At 30.3% G+C, this 22,977-nt stretch overlaps 1 protein-coding gene across 6 annotated transcripts in view; it reads left to right on the top strand.

Annotated features, from left to right (window-relative positions):
• LOC105203570 overlaps positions 1-22,977 on the top strand; it is a 437,190-nt gene that overhangs the window by 113,569 nt on the left and 300,644 nt on the right. The window lies entirely within an intron of this gene.

Here is a 22,977-nt window from a genome sequence, read left to right as displayed (position 1 = left end):
CTCATTTTCATTCGTATTTTGTTCAGCGTTTGTGTCGTTGACGTTAAGTTGAAATTTAATACTGAAATAAAATAATATTTTGTTATTACCAATCTTCACAAAAAGAACATATTGTACAAAATAAAGTATACGTTAACTTATGACTCAAATCGATATAAAAATGTTACATTGACAGATCCCCATAAGTTTAATGTTACACAAAGAAATGTATATATCAAACAATTATATTTAGTTAACGTAATATACCTCTCATGTGAATGTGTGAATGGTTGTGATAATGATGTTTCCTCTACAGATGTTGATGCTTCTGGTTGTAAACTCGGAAGTGAAGGCGATAGTGGGTTTGATAATGCAGGATTTGCTGAAGATGAAGACTCAGTAGAAGCTGCAGCTTTGGGTTTATATTTCGACATCAATGCTAAGAAATTGCTACAGCATTTGTAATGATAGCCTTCAATAGTAGTCGGCAAAACAGCAGACGGCAAAACAGTATCGTGAAACTTTATGTTGTAATTTTTGCGAATTTCTAACACTTTGCAACATTTTTGTAATCAACTTTGCGTAAACAACAGTACTTTATCCTTTTTATTGTCATTTTTACAAAATACACAAAAAGTCTTAGATGATGCCATTTCTTTTAACGTTGCGCAATTGGCTATAACGTCTCGAAGCAGCACGTACTTCCAATAGTCACAATAGATTCTCAATAGACTTGTGATAGACTAGTGCATTTCCGTGCGAAGAGCAAGCTTTTAAACGCTATGTTCTCGAAGCTTCGCACGGAATTTTGTTCTGATAGGTCGAATTTTGGGAAAGATGCTCTTCAACATGACCATATAAGATAATGTTTGTTCTTCGAAGGCGCCGACTCTATCCTTCGCTTATCTCTTATTTGTTTACTGACTGATCTTTTTTTTGTTCTCGTTCTCGGAGGCTTGACCATATTCCGACAGTCAAACTCGTTAGAACATGTTTTTGATCGACAATAAGTTTACGAGTTATGTGTGGTGTACGGTCGTATTCATTATAGTTGCGACACTTTTTCTTAGATGCGTCTCTGAACACGCAACTATAACAAGAGCTGAGAACATGATTGGTTCTTACTTGTAGATCCAACCAATTACGTTCGCCGCTTGATAAGCAAGGCTACATTCTAAAAACTATCAGAGAAAAAGTGTCGCAACTATAATGAACACGACTGTACACCGACGATCTCCGTAACACACGTATCTCTCGAAATGTTGCTACCTTTTTATACATTTATATCGTACCATTTCGGCACTGTACACATATCAATGTTTTTTATCAAATATTACAAACTTATTTTCCAATATGTGCATCATTTGTGTTCTTAATTGTTAAGTTATACTTGCAAAATCAAGTCCAGAAATACTGGAGGGAAGACTGTTAAATTGTCATTCTCACATAAAATTTCTGGTACATAACTTCTACATTTTTAATAACCGAAATAACGTTTATAAAACGCCAATGGGCGACTAGAAAATTTTTCTTATAGACTCATTAAATCGTATATTAGCGTAAGAAAGCCAGTTTTAACATTGTGTCACTTAATTATACATAATATTATATTATAAAGTTGACTTCGCGTCACAACGCGCCACTGCCTAAACCGTCCAAGCGCGAATCTTCAACGAGCTGCCAGGAAACTTTTGCAACGTCTGGGGACAGCCAGGCACGACTTTTTACACTCCTTAGGATCTGTATATTATCTCCAAAAAAGATTAGCCGGTATCAAATGACGTAAGGGCACCTCATTTTTTGACATCTTTGACCCGTAGCCAAGCAACTTTCGCAACCGCTTTACGCAGTCAGGCATTGTCATTACTACTTTTTAGTGTTCAAACTATTACTCAAAGAAGTTTCAGGCGGTATCAAATGACGTTTGTTCATCGGGATTTTTGACAACTTTAACGGAGTGCGGTTCCGTTTCGCGGCCGGTCCGGACAGCCAGGCATTGACTTTTCTTTTTTCCACTACCTAGACTAAAACCACAAAAATTTTCAGCCGGTATCAAATCACATAGGAAAAATTGTCACTAGCTCCCGGACTATAAGTTGGGTGATTTCGCTTGTTAAAAAGATAAGGACAGAACTCAAACGGTAATGGAATTAAAAATATCGATATTATCGACGGAAAGTGCAGGGCTAGCAAGAATTTGATTTTTTATTTATAAAAAAAGATTCTTTATGTTATTAACCCTTAAATACACTGATCCCGTAAAATACGTAAACACATTTTTGGGTCTGAGAGACTTTTTCAACTTTGAGAAGTTATAACTTTGGTTCCAATCAATATTTTTCAACAATCTTTTTTTTCACATGATAGCTCAGAATCTCAGAAATGTAACTGCATAATCGGCATTGCCGTAAAATGATTTATTATTAACTTATAAAGAAAAACTATTAAGCAAAAATAAGAAATTATTCAAAAATTCACTTTTTATTTAAAAAATTATATCTCCGCAATAAAAAACTTTTAAATACAAATATGGCGTTCTAAAGCCACGGAGTCATACTTTAAAAAAAAAATTATGGTATTGTCATTCCTTTTAAAAAGTATAATTATACAATAAAAAAAATATAAGGTATTTTTGGGTGTTTAAAAGTCCATTCTTTTTTAAATCATACCTTTACAACAAAAAACTTTTAAAAACTTTACAATACGGCGTTTTAAAGCTAAAGAGTCATACTTTTAAAAAAATTATGTTACTGCCATTATTATTAAAAAATATACTTACGTAACAAGGCGAATATGAGGTATTTTTGATAAACTCAAGGTGTTTAAAATTGAAAATTGATGTGTTCATAATATATTTTGGACCCTACGCAGAAGTCCTTTTTTTCACGGCACTACAATATTTTAACTTTAGTAACATACGCGAACCGACCTGTTTGAACGTGTTTTGTCTAGTTTTTTTACATAAGATAACTAAGAAAAAAATTTCACTTACACACTATGTAGGTCGCATTGACCCTAACATAACTTTGTTGCCGTGTCGTTCGAACTCTAGTTGATCATAAAAGTTGATCAACCGTTTCAATCGAAAAAGGAGATTTCACACTTTTTTTATGTCCTGCTCCAAATCTCCTATTTCACTTCGTCTTTACACAGCAAGCGTTTAAAACTTCATATGGGGTTTCTTAGACCCACTTATGTGTTCAAGGGTTAAGCTGCGAATTGCGGCACAAATTAGCACAAACGTATGACAATGTAGCACAATTTAAAAAAAAAAAAAAAAAAATCAAAAAGTGCTGGACCAACTTCACACACATTTGTTTATATTTATTTTTGTATTTATATTTAGTGTTTTCGCGGTTGAGCTGTACATAGGTGATCAGTTAAAAATTAACAACCGGAGACTAAAGACGCTTAATTATACATAAAATTATAGTTTGTTGATTTTTAGTGTTAATTGTATTTTTAATTGTGAATAATTATAATCTTATAATAACATTCTGATTACTGTATTAAAATATAGATTAGTGCAAACCCATGTTTCGTATTCAAGTGAGAATATAAACTTTTTAATTAATATTAAAAAGAAACTATTAGATGACTTAATATTGTTTAACTTCCATAAAATAGAACTTAGGGATATTTCTAGCTATCGAGCAATTAAAAGCTGGTAGTCTTACCGAATGCGGGACAAAAAATAAAAGCGGATGAAATAATTATGTATACTGAGATATTGCATTTTGCTGAAGATGGCCTACAGTAGAAGAGGTTATAACTTACGAATGTATTTATTTTGATTGAATTAGTAAAAGTTGAGAAATAGAGAACTGTTAAGGATTTACGTAAATATGTCGGTGTTTATAACATTCAGGACGGGATCCGTTAGCGCACGGTGCGATAGTTCACCAACTTATTATCTTGATTTATCAAACCCAACCAACGGAAAAAATCTAGGCATCGACTGCTGTGAGTGGTGGTATGCTATTGGGATTTGCCCTTAAGGCTAGCTTATATATATTTAAGTATTTACAGAATTTTGATTAATTTTTCTCTAAAAAATTTCTTTCTTAAAACAATAAGTAACAATCTCCCAATTTAAAATACAAAGTAATATATCAGGCACAATAAATCTGCGTCATCATATTAAAGTTATTTTGATTTTTGTATTATAACTTTTAAAAAGCTTTATTTTAAAAAATAAATATACTTTACTAAATATTAATATAATCCTAAAATTTGCAAAACGTTTTAATCATTTTATTTTTAAATTTATTTTAACGTAAATAAATTCTTTGCAAGTCATGAAATGTATTTTTGTTCTGTAGATTTTGTCGCGAACCAATTGAGATGGTGACAACTGACCTGAATTTCACGTTTAATGCAATTATCCTTAGTCACGCAAACACGGAACTTATACTTTTTACACTACAAACATTTTTAGTCTTGTTACTTTAGATAATACAAGTTCATCGAAATAACTCAATTTATTTTTAATTAATAAATTTTCAAATAATAAGAATGACTATACTGGCCGAAAGCTGATTTTAGTGTTTAATAATTTTCTAAATAAATTTACAAACATTTACAAAATTCCTCAAACTGAGCGCTGCATACTTGCCTTAAAACACATGTTTTATAAAAAATCTTAAAATATAAAATCACAAAAATTAAATTTTTAATAAATTTAATAATTTTATGCTTACAAGCATTTCTACGGTCTCTCTTTTATCCTGAAATTGATTAGTAATTTAATTTTTGTGATATTACATTTCTGGATTTTTCTTCAGAAGCTGTGTTAAGTCCGATAAATATGCGGCGCGCATTTGGAGGATCTTGTAAATTCATCTTGAAAATTACTGAACACTAACTAAGATATGCTTTCGACCTGTATAGCCATTCTCGTTATTAAATGTACTCCAATTCCAATGAAGTAACATGTACGTAACTGAATGCTAATTGTTAGCATAAAAATATGCTCCACGGCTATTGTTATATGAACTTCAAATAATACCAAAGCTTCAATTATAACTCTGCTTTCTCCTGGTTTACAAGTCAATGATCCATCAATATCGCTCATGATTTTTTGGACCATTTGAATTAATAATGATTACACAGGTGTACAAAAGTTAGGAGGAATGAAAGTCTTGTACTTTGAACTTTGAAGGATGTTTCTATAAGATTTTGATGCGCTGGAAACAACTGCGTTGTTGATTATTGTTCTATCACCTTTTTGAAATAAGTTTTATTATTATTTTTTTACGATTAAAGGAAAAATGATAACGAGATCTGTTTTACGGTATTTTATACAGTAATCTTTCTACGATACTAAAAATATTCTTTTGATATTTATAAAAATTTTTATTTAAACCGTGACCAAAATATGAATTATAGAGATGAATTTTAAAAGACTCTGAGAAAATTTAATCATAAAAAAAACGGAAAAATATGATAAATTTTGAAATATAAAATTAAATAATTTAAAAGAAAAAAATTAATGAAGTTATTAAACAATAAGAAAGTGATTTAAATTTTAATAAAGATACGGAACTCTTCGATAATTCATATTTTGATTTGTTACACAAGATTAGAAATAGACAAAAACAATAACATTTTTGTTTTTCGTTTCCGGTTATTAACGTTGACTGCCGCCTGCCCGATGCTCGATCTTGTTTTAAACACGATTGACAAGACACTTTGTGAAAAAATTTTAATAAAATCATGAAGAAATGAGAAAATATGAGAAATTTCGAAATATAACCAAATAGTTCGAAAGAAAAAATTTTACCAAGTATTTGAACTTATAACTTTGGTTTTTTTGACTTATAATTGTATGTTTTTAAATAATATTTAGTGCCAATTAAGAGCCAAACACAAGATCTTTGAATGTGAATTCATGTATTCTTCTTCAAATTTTACAATTAAACGTTTTGGTCTCGATTTGGACTATCCTTAGTGTAACAAAAGTTTCGGCAAAATCTACGAGTCAAAATACAAAAAACTGGTCAAGAAGTTATTGATAGGATTGAGCAACGCATTACATACAATTAGTTAAATTCTTTAATTCTCTCGCATATTGGTCGTCCTCCCCTCACGATGTTCGTCCAGTCTCAGACAATCACGATATTCCTGTAATTATTTGAATTTTGAAAAAAAAACACTAAATCTTTTATTGTAACCTCAATCCAGATAACAAAATGCTTGCATAATGATATCATGATGCGTCCTCATATGAGATTCATATTGCTCGCACATGTGTAATTTCACACCTGCGAGTTATATGAGTCTCAATTGAGAGCATATCTCTGATCAACACGTGAGACTTATATTGCTCACACGCATGCGACTTTATGCGTGCGAGTCATATGAGTCTCAATTGAGGATGCATCTCTGATCCACATGTGAGACAGATATTATTCGCACGCGTGCGACTTATGCGTGCGAGTCATATGAGTTTCAATTGAGAACACATTTTTAATCTACACGTGAGATTCGTATGACTCGCACACGTGAGGTTGCATGCATGCGAGCAATATGAACCTCATGAGAATGTATATGTAAAAAATAAAAAATATTAAAATAACAATAAATAATAAAAAATCATATAATGCATATATTATATATGTTTTATTTTTATTATCATTTACATATGTATATGCATATGTTCAGATTTCTTACATTTTTTGTGTATGCAATAACAACGTTCGTGGAGCTTATCCATAATCCTTATACATAAATATTTAAGATTTCGTATAACACAGATTAGATTCTCCAATTTGTTGTCGTACAGAATTTTGTATTAAAACAGAAACAGACTCACTTGACAAGAAACCAATTCAGAAATAGAAACAAACTCACTTGAAAAACTCAATAAATTTTGGAAATGATATCAAACGCAACATTCGCAACTCGACTCAATTAGAGATACCTATGGTGCAATTTATACAAAATCGATACCCGATTGATGAAATAGATAAAATTTACTATTTCAGCAAAATTTTGCGTGTTACAGAGATACTTGCTTGCATATTTGCATGCGTATATGTATAATATTCTACTTTGTCGCACGAATATAATTAACCATAAACTCGTCTTTTTCTTATCATTGATAGACTTAATTTTTTTATTATCCGTTTGGACGTGCACTGTTTCGTTTGCAAACAATGTTTTTCTACTGCTGTAATAACAAATCAAGTTATGTCATTATGCTCAACTTGCTCATGTCAATTTTATAAATGACACAATAATTAAAATATTTACAACTTCTAAAAGATTCCCTTTAACTGTAGATTATGCACTAAATCACATGTATTCTTTTAAATGCACACATTTTCTAACGTGCTAATCGCGCTAATATGTTTCTTAATATTAAATGTAAATTATAACAAACGATTATATGTAAATTTCGAATACCAACTGTTACAAAGGAACTGTGAGTTGTAAAGATTTATATAATTTTATTTTTAATTTTAATTGTTCGATGTTTCACGTCCATCATTGTCTTCTTCGCTGCTTTTTTTCCATTGCTGGCTTCATTTTTATTTTTATTTTTTTGACTTTTTACGCGCTGTTTTACTGCCCTTGAAACTTCTTGGACCTCTGCTTTAAATACAGTTTTGTTTAATGGTCCCTCAAAAAGGAGGCAGCTCTGTGCTGCATCGGAAGAAAGAAAAATATACGTTATGCATATTATGGTTATGTTAACACGTGCAGATAAAGACATTATTACAAGATTAATTCACGATGTTTTAAGGAAGAACATCACAGTGACAGGTTAAAAAATATTGACTTGGCGTGCAATTATATATGTTATTAATAACTTACATTAAACGTTTAATATAATACAAATTAAAAGTTTTACGTTTCATACAATATTAAAAAAAAAAATTAAAAGATATTTGTTTATCACAAAGATATAAAACATTAATGAAAGCCTATTTTGTGACGTGCATGGTTGATATCACGGTTTCTCAAATGCCATTGAATCGATCGCTTTTAATTTTAAACAGTATATTTAAAAATAATGTGGCTATTGCTGGATTGTCGCTTATTTTTAAAATATTATATATGTTTCAATAGAATATAGCAGCTATCTAAAATTGGTTAGTTACGATTTTCAGAAAACTTTATTTGTTTTTAAGCGTTAAAATAATAACTTAAAATATTGAAAAAAGTTATGATTTTACAAATTTTTACATTTGTTTTCGGTGCAAATTTTGATTATAAAAAAATGAAAATAACTTTTAAACATTTTTCCACCTTGATTTTATTGATTGACTACCTTAAAAAAATTACATGTAATTACTTTCCAACTCCTACAACATATATTTTTTTAGATTTTTTTCAAAAAGTGGACCTCAATGAAAAAAATTAAAATAACATTTTATGTTAATTTTTGTAAAAAATTAGCAGGTAAATCGTTTTTATCAGTTTTTTATCAGCTTTTTATTTGTCTATAAAATTCCATATTGAAATGTTTTGTTGATCATAAGTTGAAAGTTAGTGATAGCTACTATGAGAACCAATCAGCATTACGGAAAAGCGTCAACAATAAACTTCGAGACTTTTGATATATGATTATCAATTTAACATGCATTTTTTCAGATAGGATCAGGCAATGTGAATAATATAATAAGATATATTTTCCGGAAAAAACAATAATACGTTATATCGGACTGACAAAATTAAAACACGAAACTAGAAAGCTTATATCAGTCACAGCGGTTATTTATGCTAAATAACAATTTTTAATTTTTTAATTACAGTTTCCAACTTAAACTGCGCGCGCGTCGCATATTCGTCGGACTTGAAACATAATCATGAAACCGAAAAGTAATATTAATGCCACAGTCTAATCATACCCACTTGGGACATTTAGCCATCTGACATGGAACCAAATTTTAGTGCGCATGCGTAAATTTGTATGTCTAACAGCATGGCCGCGTCCAAGATACGTAACCTAAATTTACAACTTCATATTATGTTGCTTGTAAATAATTTTTGCTTGTTTTAATTAGTTTGTGGTGATCATTTTAAATCGTCGATGTTTTTAAACAATTTGAGAAACAGATTTCAACCGCATGCAATTCCTAAACTTAAGAAATTATTTTTTTATTATACATATATGTTTATTTGAATAATAGCGCTAGTACATTTAACAATATGGTAAACCACATGACTTAAGAACGATAACGTCAAAAGTGCCTACACTTACTGCCCACACAGAACAAAATATGTAGTAGATATTTAATGGATATCTACGTATCTATGAAACATCCCTATCTATTATGGATATCTAGTAGATATGTAATAAATTGCCCATATATCCTTATCCATCGAATATCTATAGAAAATATCCACTGAATATCCACGTGTTGTCCACATATCCATGTTTACTGAATTTTTTTGAGACTTTGATCCGCCATATTAAATCAGCCATTTCGAATTTTGAAAATTTGTCTTCAGATTCGTAATCAGCGACCCTCAAATACAAATTTTCAAAACAATCGATTCGATACAAATAAATGTGTGTGTGTGTGTGTGTGTGTGTGTGTGTGTGTGTGTGTGTGTGTGTGTGTGTGTGTGAGACACAAAAGGTTAAAAAAATAAAAAATTCAATTTGCTCTATTTCAACAAAAAAAGTCGGATCATATCAATTAAATATGCGTTGAAAAAGGTAAGAATAACACTTTAATGTGACATCCAGCTGGAAGCTAAAAAAAATTGTTAGACATTTTATAAGTCGTGGAATATGACCAAAAAATTCATTTTTTGCACCTTTAAGTTAGAATATCTCAAAAACTTGACGTAATAAAACATTTTTGCGGCCTGATTCGTAATTAGCGCATCAAAATCTATCACAAATTTTGTTTACCTTAAAGCCAAAAAAATGTTAAATTTTTGTCGAGTGTTATTTATATAATTTATATTAAAAATATCTAAGGCTAAATAATCAAAGGACTAGTGAAAGTGTCCATGCGATACTCAAGATGCAAGTTCCTTTCTGTTCAAATCAGTTTTACTTCAAATATAACTTTTTATTAACGATATCACAAGTGTATAATTAGCTCAGTGTTAGCGTAGGGCGAATCCCGATAGCACACGAGACCGACAGCACACCACCACTCACAGCGGCCGATGCCTAGAGTTATTCCGTTGGTTGGGTTAGATAAGTCAAGATGATTGGTTGGTGGGCTATCGCACTGTGCGCTATCGGATCCCATCCGTTAGCGTATTAGGTTATCGTCCGGAAGATCTTAGGTTTGAATTCCGCCGACGCCGCCGATGCGTCTTCAAAAATTGGAAAATAATGCGTAATTGTAATTAGCAAAATTAGAAATCTTATATGCAAAACAGTAAATAACAAATTAAGTTATATTATCTGTTAAAAAACTAACAAAAAAAATTTTTCTTATCCTTGATTAAAAAGACCGATAGAAAACGATAGAAAGTATCAGAAACCTGATTCAAAACAATAGAATTCTATTGTTTTGAATCAGGTTTCTGACACTTTCTATTGTTTTCTATCGGTTTTTTTTATCAGGGATATTACACTTTATTTGTATATTAAGTAACATATATAGAGTAGATATGTCATGGATGTCTGGTGGATATTTAACTAATATCTAGTACATATGTCATAGATGTTTGGTGGATATTGCGTTAGATATTCAAGAATTCTCTTTTGGCGGACATCTGGATATTCAAAACATGTCCAGTGGCTGTCATTTTGATATTCATGAATATTTTTAATATCCAGTAAGAACATCCAGTACACATCTAATAGATATTATGTTTTATGTGGGTGTCGTAACTAGATATGGTTAGACTGTGTTAATGCTATAAGAAGCATATACAGGATGTTCCAAAAATACGCAGAAAATCCTCGGGGGCACACTTCTTGCATCAAAACAAGAAAAAAAGTTCCCATGATCATGTGTCCGCAAATGTGCCATTTCCGACAGAGCGTCGAAGGTGAAATCCACAAAATGTGATATAATATTTATATTTATTATTAGTTAGTAAAAAAAATTCAATTATTTCACAATAAATGTTCAAAGTGACTTTCTCCCAACGATATCCTGCGACAAAGAATTATAGATGGTTGTCAGGAGGTTAAGAACAGGGATTTTCGAACGAGTTAGGCAATCTATGATTCGGAGATTTCACACATGTATTTTGAGGAGAGGTGACCATTTTAACATTTACTTTGAAATAATTAATTTTCTTCTATTATTTAATAATAAATAAATGTCATATCACATTTGATGGATTTCACCTTCGACCCCCTGTATCTCGGAAATAACACATGGTCATGGGAACTTTTTTCTTGTTTTGACATGAGAAGTGTGCCCCCAAGGAGGGGGCACACTTCTCAGCGTATTTTTGGAACACCTTGTCCAAATAATGTTCCTTCTCTCCAAAAAACTGTAAATTATTTTATTGCGAAAAAATAATACCTCAACTAGAGTTCAAATCTGGATCTTCCAAATTCTGTATGGGCAACCTTGAAAAAATTGTCTTATGGAACCAAACAATATTTAAAACATAACCTTAATAGATATAGAAGCGTCATAATTCAGCCGCGCTTTAATTGTGACATGCCCGATATATATCGATGTATAGTAGACAAGCTATTGTGTACAAGATCGCTGAGTATATATATCACGGAAGAAAGAATAGCGACACGCGCTAGGACAGTCGTAACAACATCCCAAACATCATCTCAACTACATGTATTTAAATTACCTATATATGTAGTTAAGTGGAATATATAACCAAAGCACCATCGCAGTTACAATTTATGAATATTGTCCAAACACCTACAAATACATTTAGAAAATTGAGGTTACAATTTTTCTTATGCCCAGTTGTGAACTGTAAGCGATTGTGATATCCATTAAATTTGTTTACAACGTGTATTTAACACACAAATTACAAATATATCAGTTTTTGTACATTTATATTATAGTGAAATAATTTATGATGTATAGTTTAATAAGTGGAATTAATTTTTAAGTCACGATGGTATTAGGTGTTGGAATTAATTCGTAGCGTTTTACGAGAGATGGCGGGGATACTACAGTTTTCTGTTTTTACCGTCAGAAGCAAATTTATCTTAAATCAGTTGTTAGGTTAGGTGTTATTTTTACGACATCTTACTTTCACTTGTTAATAACATCAAGTTATAATTATTTAAATATGTCTAAATTTATACCAAATAAAGTGTTTTTGCGGGGAGTTTTATTACATTACTTTCATATGAATAAAACTGCTGCGGAAAGCCATAGGATTTTAGAAGAAGTTTACGGTGAGCAAGCTTTAGCTGAACAAACGTGTCGGAAGTGGTTTGCGCGATTCAAGAGCGGTGATTTCGACTTAGAAGACAAGGAACGACCTGGACAGCCAAAAAAGTTTGAAGACAAAGAATTGGAGACATTACTTGAGGAGAACTCAACTCAAACGCTCGAAGAGTTGTCCACATCGTTGGGGGTTGACTTTTCAACAGTGGGAAAACGACTTAAAGCGTTAAGGATGATCCAAAAGGAAGGACATTGGATCCCATACGAATTAAAGCCGAGGGACGTTGAAAGGCGTTTTTTGACTTGCGAGTTACTGCTTCAACGGTACAAAAGAAAAAGTTTTTTACATCGGATTGTTACGGGTGATGAAAAGTGGATATATTACGATAACTCCAAGCGCAAAAAATCATGGTTAGGCCTGGACAACCATCATCATCAGTACCAAAACGTAATATTCATGGATCTAAGCTTCTTCTTTGCATTTGGTGGGATCAACGGGGTGTGGTTTACTACGAACTGCTGAATCCGAATGAAACCATCACTGGGGATCGTTACCGACTGCAATTGATGCGCTTGAGTCGGGCATTGAAGGAGAAACGGCCGGAATGGAGCGAAAGGCACGACAAAATTATTTTGCTGCACGACAATGCTAGACCGCACGTCGCAAAGCCAGTGCAAACGTACCTGCAAACACTGAAATGGGAAGTCCTAACCCACCCGCCGTATTCTCCAGATATTGCTCCTTCGGATTATCACTTGTTCCGGTCGATGGCCCATGGTTTGTCCGCGGAGAAATTTACTTCTTATGAAGAATGCAAAACTTGGATTGATTCATGGATCGCCTCTAAGGACGAAGCGTTTTTTCGACAGGGTATCCGTCTCTTACCCGAAAGATGGGAAAAAGTTGTGGCAAGCGATGGAAAATATTTTTAGTAATGTATTTTTATATTTAAACTTAGAATAAATCGTTGTTTCTCTCTAAAAAAACGCTACGAATTAATTCCAACACCTAATAAAAAAAAACTAATGGATTAATGCATAGCAATGCAAATCCCTTTGATAAGGGAATCTTTCAATTTGTTTATAAAACATCTGGACACGATTTATTCGAAACAACGACTTAATCAAATATTGTTTTACATATGATGACTTAATTTGTTCTTTTTATAATATGACTTGTTCTTATCTTTACGTTTTTAATCTAAATTAATAAATAATATTGACATCATTGTGTATCTCTCTGATTTAATGTGTAATTATATGCGTATTCTATAGAGTCGAAACGTCGCGTCGTCCCGTACAGATTGAATGTAAAATTAAAAAGATTTTATTTATACTAGTATCCAACTCTCAGCAATAGATCTCTAAAATAAAAAATTCCAACAGAACACTTACCGATAAGTAAACCAATCTGACGTAACACTAGCAATAAATATACCAACACTTTTAAATCAACTTTTTATTTCATCCACGTTATACACTTAATACATACGTATTATTACCCGTATCATTACACGTATTACTTGGTTTACTTGGTTAAGTTTTTCGCGAAACAATCACATGTATAACACTTTAGCTTTAAAACGACGTATTATAAAATCCTCAAAAATTTTTTATTGCAAAGATATAGGGGGGGGTAAGATAACGAAGTGGGTAAGATGACTAATTGTTAATTTTTCTAAGGAAATAACGAACCGATGCTTAATTTATCAGAGATTTTGGATGGTAACATACAATCTGTGGTAGTTTGATTTCAATCTGTTCATAAGAATAGATAATATAATAAGAAATGTGTTTTGGAAGCACCTAACCGTAACTTCTTAGTGTTCGTTCATAAGGAATAACATAATTATAATAAATATTCTAATTTTTTCTGTAAAATCACAATATTGTATAGCTAAAAACGTATACAATAATGCATTACATTTTTCAATTTTTGTATTGCAATATTTTATATTTCTTAAATAAATAAACACGGCGACTAGGGGTAAGATGACGAAAGTTGTGCATAGACAAGGTAATGCATTTGTGCATTAGTTTTTTTGGTCTTAAGGGGAAAAGGTCATGTAATCGGATGAAAAAAGTTGATTTTCATAAATTTTTTTGCGGCACAAGACTTTTAATGAATTGTCCATAACTTTTCTCACATATTTCTTATAATTTGTAGATGTAGAAAAAAATTTGTTAAACCAAATTAGTTCAAATATGGCGGCGTAATGACGCTCTTCAAGGTTTGCTTTTCGAAGGGGTCAATGGCGTGCAATGCAGTACTTTTTCATCTCATCCTGAAATAAAAAATCGAACGAATTTGTTTTTTTTTATAAAATTGCACACCTGAAGAGCTAAACTCCGATAGTAAAAAGTACTAAAATAAAAATTCCACGCAGTTTTAAAAAAAATGTCGAATTTTCGCATAAAATTTTCATTTTTATCATGTGAAAAAAATTGCTTAGATAGTTATTCTTGCAAGTTTTATTAGCTGTTCAGATGGAAAATTTAGTGAAAAATAAACATACACCGTCTCAGCTATTTTGATTGAATATTTTTTTAGTTATATTGTACGCCATCTCGAAAAACGTAGTTTCGAGAAAAACGCGTTCAAAGTTTGAAACGCGCGTGACTATCTATTCGATGCGCACGTATAAACTTGTCTGTAGGATGATTATAATATGTCGATCTCCAATATGAAACTTGAAATTTGAATTCTTGAAATGTTTTAATACATATATGTATATGCAATAAAAAAAAATTGATTTTTACTTTCCCCCTTAACAGCATTCTGTCAACTATATATAACGCAATTTTAATTGCAATATATATCGTAATGTATATCACAATTTTAATCATTTTATTTTTGTAGATTACATAAATATTTTTTGTTTTATTTACGTTTTTCTTTAACTACTTTGTAATATCAAAATTTTATAAGATTGTATTATTATAATAAATCTTTTTTATTCATAAGAGTACATTTTTTACTTTATTTGACTGTTTTTCACCTTATTCGGTATTAAAAGTCACTTTAATTGCATATGGAGGCAAGATGACAAAATTGACATGTCCTAAAGTAATTTTAATTTAAAAATATTCTAGTTTAACAACTTCTAATTTTTGATGATAAACAAAGTTTTAGTGAATCTAAAAAAAAATAGATTGTTATTTTTACATTACCACAGAAATTAGCAAACCTTAAGGTCGTCATCTTATCCCCCCCCCTCTCCCCTAATTTTCTCAAAAACAAAATGATTTTTATGTCTAAAAGTAACTTATATGCTTTGTGTTACATAATTATACTTTTTAAAAAGAATGATAATGCTATGATATTTTTTTTTTAATGATTTTTTAGCTTTAAAACGACGCATTTTAAAGTTCTTAAAAATTTTTTGTTGCAAAGATATGATTTTTTAAATAAAAAGTGGATTTTTGAATAATTTTTCATTTCTGCTTAATGGTTTTTTGCTTATAACTTTACAATAAATTATTTTTTGGGAATGCCAATTGTGCAGTCACATTTCTGAGATTCTAAATTTTTATTTGAAAAAAAGATGGTTGAAAAATATTGATTGAAATTAAAGTTATAGCTTTTCAAAGTTATAAATGTTTCCTAGATTGGAAAATGTATTTGCGTATTTTATGGCAATTTACGGGATTAGTGTATTTAAGACTTAAAAGTTTATTCCAATATTTACTGTCAGTACTGACATTTATAGTATACATATAATACGATTTATAAATTTTTAGTACTGACAGTGGTTATTGTAATGTAACCTAAAATATTAATACAAATTGAACAAGAATGCTTTCTACGGTTACAACTAGGTTTTCGTGCTTGTATTATTTGTGTGGTTTCATACACTTTCCTCAAATTCAATGAACTGCGTGCCGAATTAATTTTCAAAAATATTAAATATTACATATAAAAGAATTAATTAATTGAAAATATATTATGGGACGACCAGTTTTATCCCTCAGGCGTTGCGTGCACGGAGTAAAGTCGGCGATCCAGGATAGGGGAAACACAAAATGTACACGTGACTTAAGATGAAACAAAACACAGTTTATTACTTATACCGCATGAGCTAATAATTAAACCGTACGCTAATGTTACACTGATTAATCGTTTGAATATCACTCGTGGACGCGGATACGCTTTACTAACACAATTACACGTTCAACTCTGTTACTCGCAGACGCGGTTTCGCATTACTGATATAAGTAATCTAATATTCGAATACTACTTGCAAACGCGGATACACATTTCTGACATAATTAAACGTTTAAATATTACTCACGGATGCGAGTACATGTTATTGCTGTAATTAATCGCTTAGAGATATTACTCGTGAGGCGCGGATGTATTGAACGCAACTCACAGATATTCGCGAACATGGATGGGGCTGCAGAGCCCGACAAAATGGCCGGCGCGAACGAATTGCATTTTAGCACGCACGTGGCTCACGACAAGCGCTTGGCGAACGCAGCAAAGTCGACGCGTGGCGCAGGTGCACGAGTTAACGGCGTGCGCACTGCGCGGTTCGCTATCAAATTGACAGAAACAGCTAGGTTCGAATTTTTTAAGCTTAAAGCACGGCCAGGAATGTCTGGCGGAGACGGCAAATGCACTCACCTCATCAGACCAACTCGAAATTTGTCCTGGTGTCGTGCTAGCCGAGAATGTCTGGCTTAAGAAGCTATGCACTCATCTTGTTAGCACGGTAACAGTAGATTTCAGGCGGCGCGCGGCGGCTAGTCGAGAATGTTCGGCCGAGGAGACTATGCTCTCACCTTAGTAGCAGCACCTTGAAGCGGATTCCCATATAGCACAGAAAGTTGAAACCACATTGCTGAGATATATATTGCAATGTTGAATATTTAAGTACAAATGTTTTTTTAATATTGAATCTATGTTGATTTTTCTACATTGATTATTAATGTTACTGCAACGTTGAAACAATATTGAACAATATTGAACAAATTATTATCGATATTTTTCCTATTTTGTAAGAAATAAATGAAAATAGAAAGTTATGTAAGTAAAAAATTTATATATTGATTTTTCTACATTGATTGTTAATGTTGCTGCAAGGTTGAAACAGCATTGAACAAATTATTGATTCTTTTTTCTACCTTCACATATACAGCACACTAATGTTGAATCAACTTCTCAGCAACATTGAATTGCAAGATTGCGAATGTTGCAGCAACGTCGCAAAATGTAGATTTAATATTGTAAAAACATCACAGAAACGTCTAACATCTGTTGAATTTATGTCTTAACAGCATTGCAATTCAACATTGATTCAATATTGATTCTACATCCATTCAACATATTAGGATTATGCTTGTGCTCTTTTGATTTTAAAGTCTAAGATTTCTTTCTTGAGCATAGCTCTTAATTCAAAAACATAAATATTATCAATGTAGATCCGTAGATAAAAAAACCCCCGATCTACATCTCAATAAGCAGACAATATTTTTTAAACATTTATCTAATAAAGAATTTTGTGATTTTTAATATATTTATTGTATTATATTGACTTTTTTTAACGCTATGTATTTTGTAGTCTAGCGGCGCTAAGTTTTTTTACATTAAACATTTTTTATATTTTAATAAAATTTTCTTATTTTGTACTATTTTCTCTTGGTTGAAAGAGGAAAACTTTTAAATGGAAAAGATAGTACCATTTGAGTTTTATTGTAAAAAATTAAAGAAGACTCTATTACTTAGGTTCTATTTATTAAAAGTAAAAATCATATTTTCTAATATTTAAAGTTAAGACCATTTGTATTGAATTAGGAAGATCCTCAAATTGAAACACAAATGTATTTCACCACTTGGATTTTATTTGTTAAAAACTGTACAATAATTATATGTTTCAAAGAACAATACATTGGCGCAATTTAAAAATTTCATACATGTTTTTGTAGAAATACATGTCACTTAGATTGAATTACATTACACAATTTTGTGACATTATTTTTTTGAAGATTAAATCTACTATACTATCACTGGTATTAGAATAGCAAATAAATTTAAATACGAACATAAATGCCACTTAAATTTTATTTAAAGAAGATTAAAGATATTATCACTTCGTATGATATTGAATTAAGTTTGACATTTTTTTAATTTATAAAAAATTAAATATGTGGTATAATGATTTTTTCAATGAGGTACATACATACTTAATTGACGCACTTTTTTGAAAAGATAATTTTGTACTGATTTACACGGATATTTTGAAGAAATTTCCTTATATAGAATACATGTGGAATCAATATTGAGTTAATGTTGAATGCAATATCTGTAAGATATTGATTCAAGGAAACGTTAAAAATTGCTGCAACATTCGCAATCTTGCGATTCACATTAGTGTGCTGTATGGGATTTGAGCTCTGACAGCTAGTCGAGAATTTCTAGCCAAGGCGACTATGCGCTCATCTCGGCAGCAGTTTCGCAGAGCTCCGAGAGGCTCCTGCTTGCTGTAAGATCAAATCTGAAAGATCGGATCACAGCTTGCAAAAAATTGATTTTTTCGGGTAATCTTCGTGTCCTTTATACTCAAATCAATCGAGATCCTGACACTAATTCAGAGTAGTGAGGGTCGATCCAAATATTCCGATTTTCCGTAATGTTTATTTAAGGTTTTTCACAGTATGTTAATAATAATTTTGAATGCAATAGTTTCGGCTGCTTCCAGTTGCGCTCGATTTTATTCGCTATGATCGTTGATACGTGCATTGTTTGGGGAGATACTATTACAATTATAAAATAAGAAAATAAGTAATATTTAATTGCATTTACTATATATAAGCTTTAATTTGCTAGATTATACGAGGGTAGATTAAAAAGTTTCCGATCTGACTAAGAAAAAAAATTTTTTTTTAACGCAATTTATTTTTCAACATTGCTTTCTTTCAACTCAATACATTTACATTCAATTTGTTCTTCTAAATCTTTCATTCTCTTATTATTATAAATTTTGTCTAAATTTAAAAAAGTTACTAACGGCACTTTTTTCCCAAATACCTATTTTTTAAATAAATTAATATAACGTTGTAAAAATTCTTTTCATTGCACTTGAAATGCTCAAGACACGATCGTGAAATGTCCAACTGATCTCGTTTTTGATCAATGGTGAACAAATGTAATACCCAACGCGCGTTTAACTTTCTCGTACTTGTCATTTTAAAAGGGTATCAGAAACATATTAATTGCTAGAATAACATCAAACTTAGGTTTTTGTGTTTTTTTTTTTTGTGTCATCTATTGTACACGGATTAAAATTTCACTAAAACGTTCTTTCTTGATCAGTTAAAAAATCAATCTACATAATTTTCGTACATACATGATATAATAGGTACATTGTAACATATTTTAAATTGTAGGTTAAGGTTGCCAAAATCGCATCACTTTTGACATAAAGGCTTATAACTAAGGAATTATGAAAAATATCTTTAATTTTTTTATGTCATAATGAAGTACAACATTTCTCCTTTCATGTATATTTTTTTCAGAATTTTATGTACTATCATAAATTTTTAAATGTATTTTTTAAGAAGCCGTCAAATAGTGCGATTTAAGCAACTGGTCTCCTAAATCGCACCACAGGTTAATATTACTCTTCTTAGAGTAAAACGACACTTTTTCTGCTAGATTCTTTCTTCTTGAGCAAAAATGCGTAAGCATAATTTTATTAATGTTGGAGATAAATACCGTAAACTAAATATAATTTCAGTCAATGTCATCATTTCGATAATTTTTGAATAATATTGTAATAACATGGCAATATTGGTACAATGTATGTTTGTATGATTATTATATTTGATTTTATATATATAGCCACGATCAAAGCAATGGTGCGATTTAGAAAATTAAGACATGGTGCGATTTAAGAGACTAAAGCATTTTGTAAAACTTTATTTATTTAATTTACAAATAAGAGTACAAAGTTATTTGAACTTTGCTAATCTAATTTTAATAATATTGTGATCATTACAAATTTTGATTATTTATTTTACCTTTTTTGCAATCAAGCTACAAAATGTGTTGAAAAATAGCAACAATGTTACCATTTTTCTAAAAATATTAATTACAAAATTTCTATTGTTCTTAACGTGTTGAGTTCAATAGTGGATAATGATAATGTTATGTAGTTACCAAATAATTCTGCAAAGAGTGTACAAGTAGAGGAGAAAAGTTTCGATTTTAAGAAAATATCAAAAATGACTAGTAAAATAATTTGTTGTTCCTTTGACTATTGACTGATTTATCATCAAATTTATTGTATTTTAGGATTATAAGGTTAATTGTAGTATATTATCATTGATTTTTGTACAAAGTTATTTATAAGAGTCAGAGTCAGAGAGGAACGTTTTACTCCTTCATGGGGTTAATTGTTACTGCACTGGGGTAACTTGTTACCAAAAGATATAAAGTCATTTAAAGAAAAAAAAAAACATTTTTTAATAAATCAAAACACGTGAATTATATTTATAATTAATATTTAATGAACTAACAAGACAATCAGGTACATTAAAGCTAAACAACTGATATTTATATTTAATTATAAATATGTTAACAATCATAGAGTTTATAATAATTATAAACCACATTTAAAACTATATTTTATCTCATTTTTTTGTGACAAACATTTGTATTTATGATCAGTACTTTGAAATGATCTTTACGATCTTTCTAAATAATAAATTTAAAAATCTAATCTAAATAATAATAAAATAAAAAAATCATCAGCTTTTTAGGAAAACAATATTAAGATAATCTTTGTGATCTTTTTACGTACCTAATTTAAATAATAACAAAATAAAAAAGGAATCAACTTTTTATTGTTTTTAACCTTTTATTGTTCTTCTTTTAGAAGAACAATAAAAAGTTAAATATTAAAAACTTAAAGAAAGCAGAAATAAGAACATTTTATTAAAATAAAAAAATTTTTAACTATGAAAACATGGCGCTACTGGATAAGAAAAACAAGGAAAAGAATTGACAGAACGAATGCAATAAATGTAACACTTGTAAAATATGCGTTATAAAAACTATTAGAAGTAAGTTACAGATTAAGTTTCTTTAACATTTAAATAACATTGTAAGTTATTATAATTTTCTAAGTTACTATTATACTTTATAACATTTGATTATTATAAATATTTAAATATCTAACAGCGTCAAGTTTTTGTAGTTTAAAAATTTTTATTTTAATAAAATTTTCTCATTTCTGCTTCCACTTTAATTCTTTGAGATTAAATGTTGGATATTCCATTAAAACTTTTTCTGTCTTTTGTTGTATGTCCGCATCCTATAATAAAATGAGAATCGATATAGACAACTGCATATATGCGACAGGGCAAATTTTTCCAGAGTAACAATGTACCCCAAATTACGGTAACAACTGATTCCATTTGACACATGTAACATCTTGATACAATTTTTTGCTTACATATTAAAATGGACAAATAAACAGTAGTGTATCATATTTCTGAATGTATATCCATCTACATAAACACAATAAATAATAGGAACTACCTTACATAAGCAAAATAGACCAAAAAATTACGATGGACAAATATATTTACTTACTTGATTTACGAGCATGTTTTTACACAGACCGCGTAAATTAAGTTAAACGCTACTTGCGATATTAAAATAGTTGCCGCACTTGCGTGATCGGTTGTTGTTTCGTGACGTACTTAGAACATATCGCTATCTTTTTTTATTTTGAAATTATAACCATCGTAACAACATACCCCAGGAACATCTTACCCCGGCCTCCCCTACTGTAGTTGAATTTATACGCAAGATAGTGCGATTTAGAAGCCGGTGCGATATCGACAACCTAACTCTATAGACACTTGCAAATACTTATAAATATACTTTTACATTAAAAAGGACTATCAATGAAATAACATTTAAGTCTCAAAATTAAATGCAAGTTTTTTAAACAATATTTAACAAAAGAGATTTTGAGTTTTTATGTAATAAGTACACAATTTTAAAAGAATTACGCATTATGTGAAAAACATTATCAATTAATTGAATTTTCGTCAGGAATGCTAAAACTACAACACATTAAAAATTAAAGAAAATTAACCGGTAATGTTTTTTATTCATTCAAATTATGCGAGGTCCTTTGACATGGAAAAATGAGAGAAAACTTATTCAGCGATAAAAAGAAATTCCATGTACATTTAGGAATATGATTTTATTACTGAATCTTATCACAATTGCGATTCGTAATTACATATGAATTACTGTAATTAATTATGACTGATGATTAATCAAATATCATTAATCAATACAAAAAATCAATTTTAAACTAATTTAATGATTAACTGAATATTTAAAAACATTTTCAATTGTATATACATTGCGCATTATTATTATTTTGTAAAATTTATTGTTATTTTATTTGGATAGAAATATTAATTCAGAATTCTTTTGTATCCAATCGAGATTCTAATGCGCGATGAGAGCGATCTATTGAATTAGTAATAAGGAACTAAAGTAACGATAAAAATAATGGCTAAATTCGTTATTGTTCCTTTAAAAATGTAACGATGTTATTGTTACTGTTACAGACATAACGCTTATTACTGTAAAAAAATAATGAAAACGGTGTTATAAGTGATGCGTTACTTCCCAATCGTGATTTTAAATAATGTCGACGCATATCAAAATACCAAA

This window comes from Solenopsis invicta, chromosome 14 (genome assembly GCF_016802725.1).
Source record: "Solenopsis invicta isolate M01_SB chromosome 14, UNIL_Sinv_3.0, whole genome shotgun sequence".
Lineage (NCBI taxonomy): Eukaryota > Metazoa > Arthropoda > Insecta > Hymenoptera > Formicidae > Solenopsis > Solenopsis invicta.
This window is presented reverse-complemented; position numbering and strand designations above follow the sequence as displayed.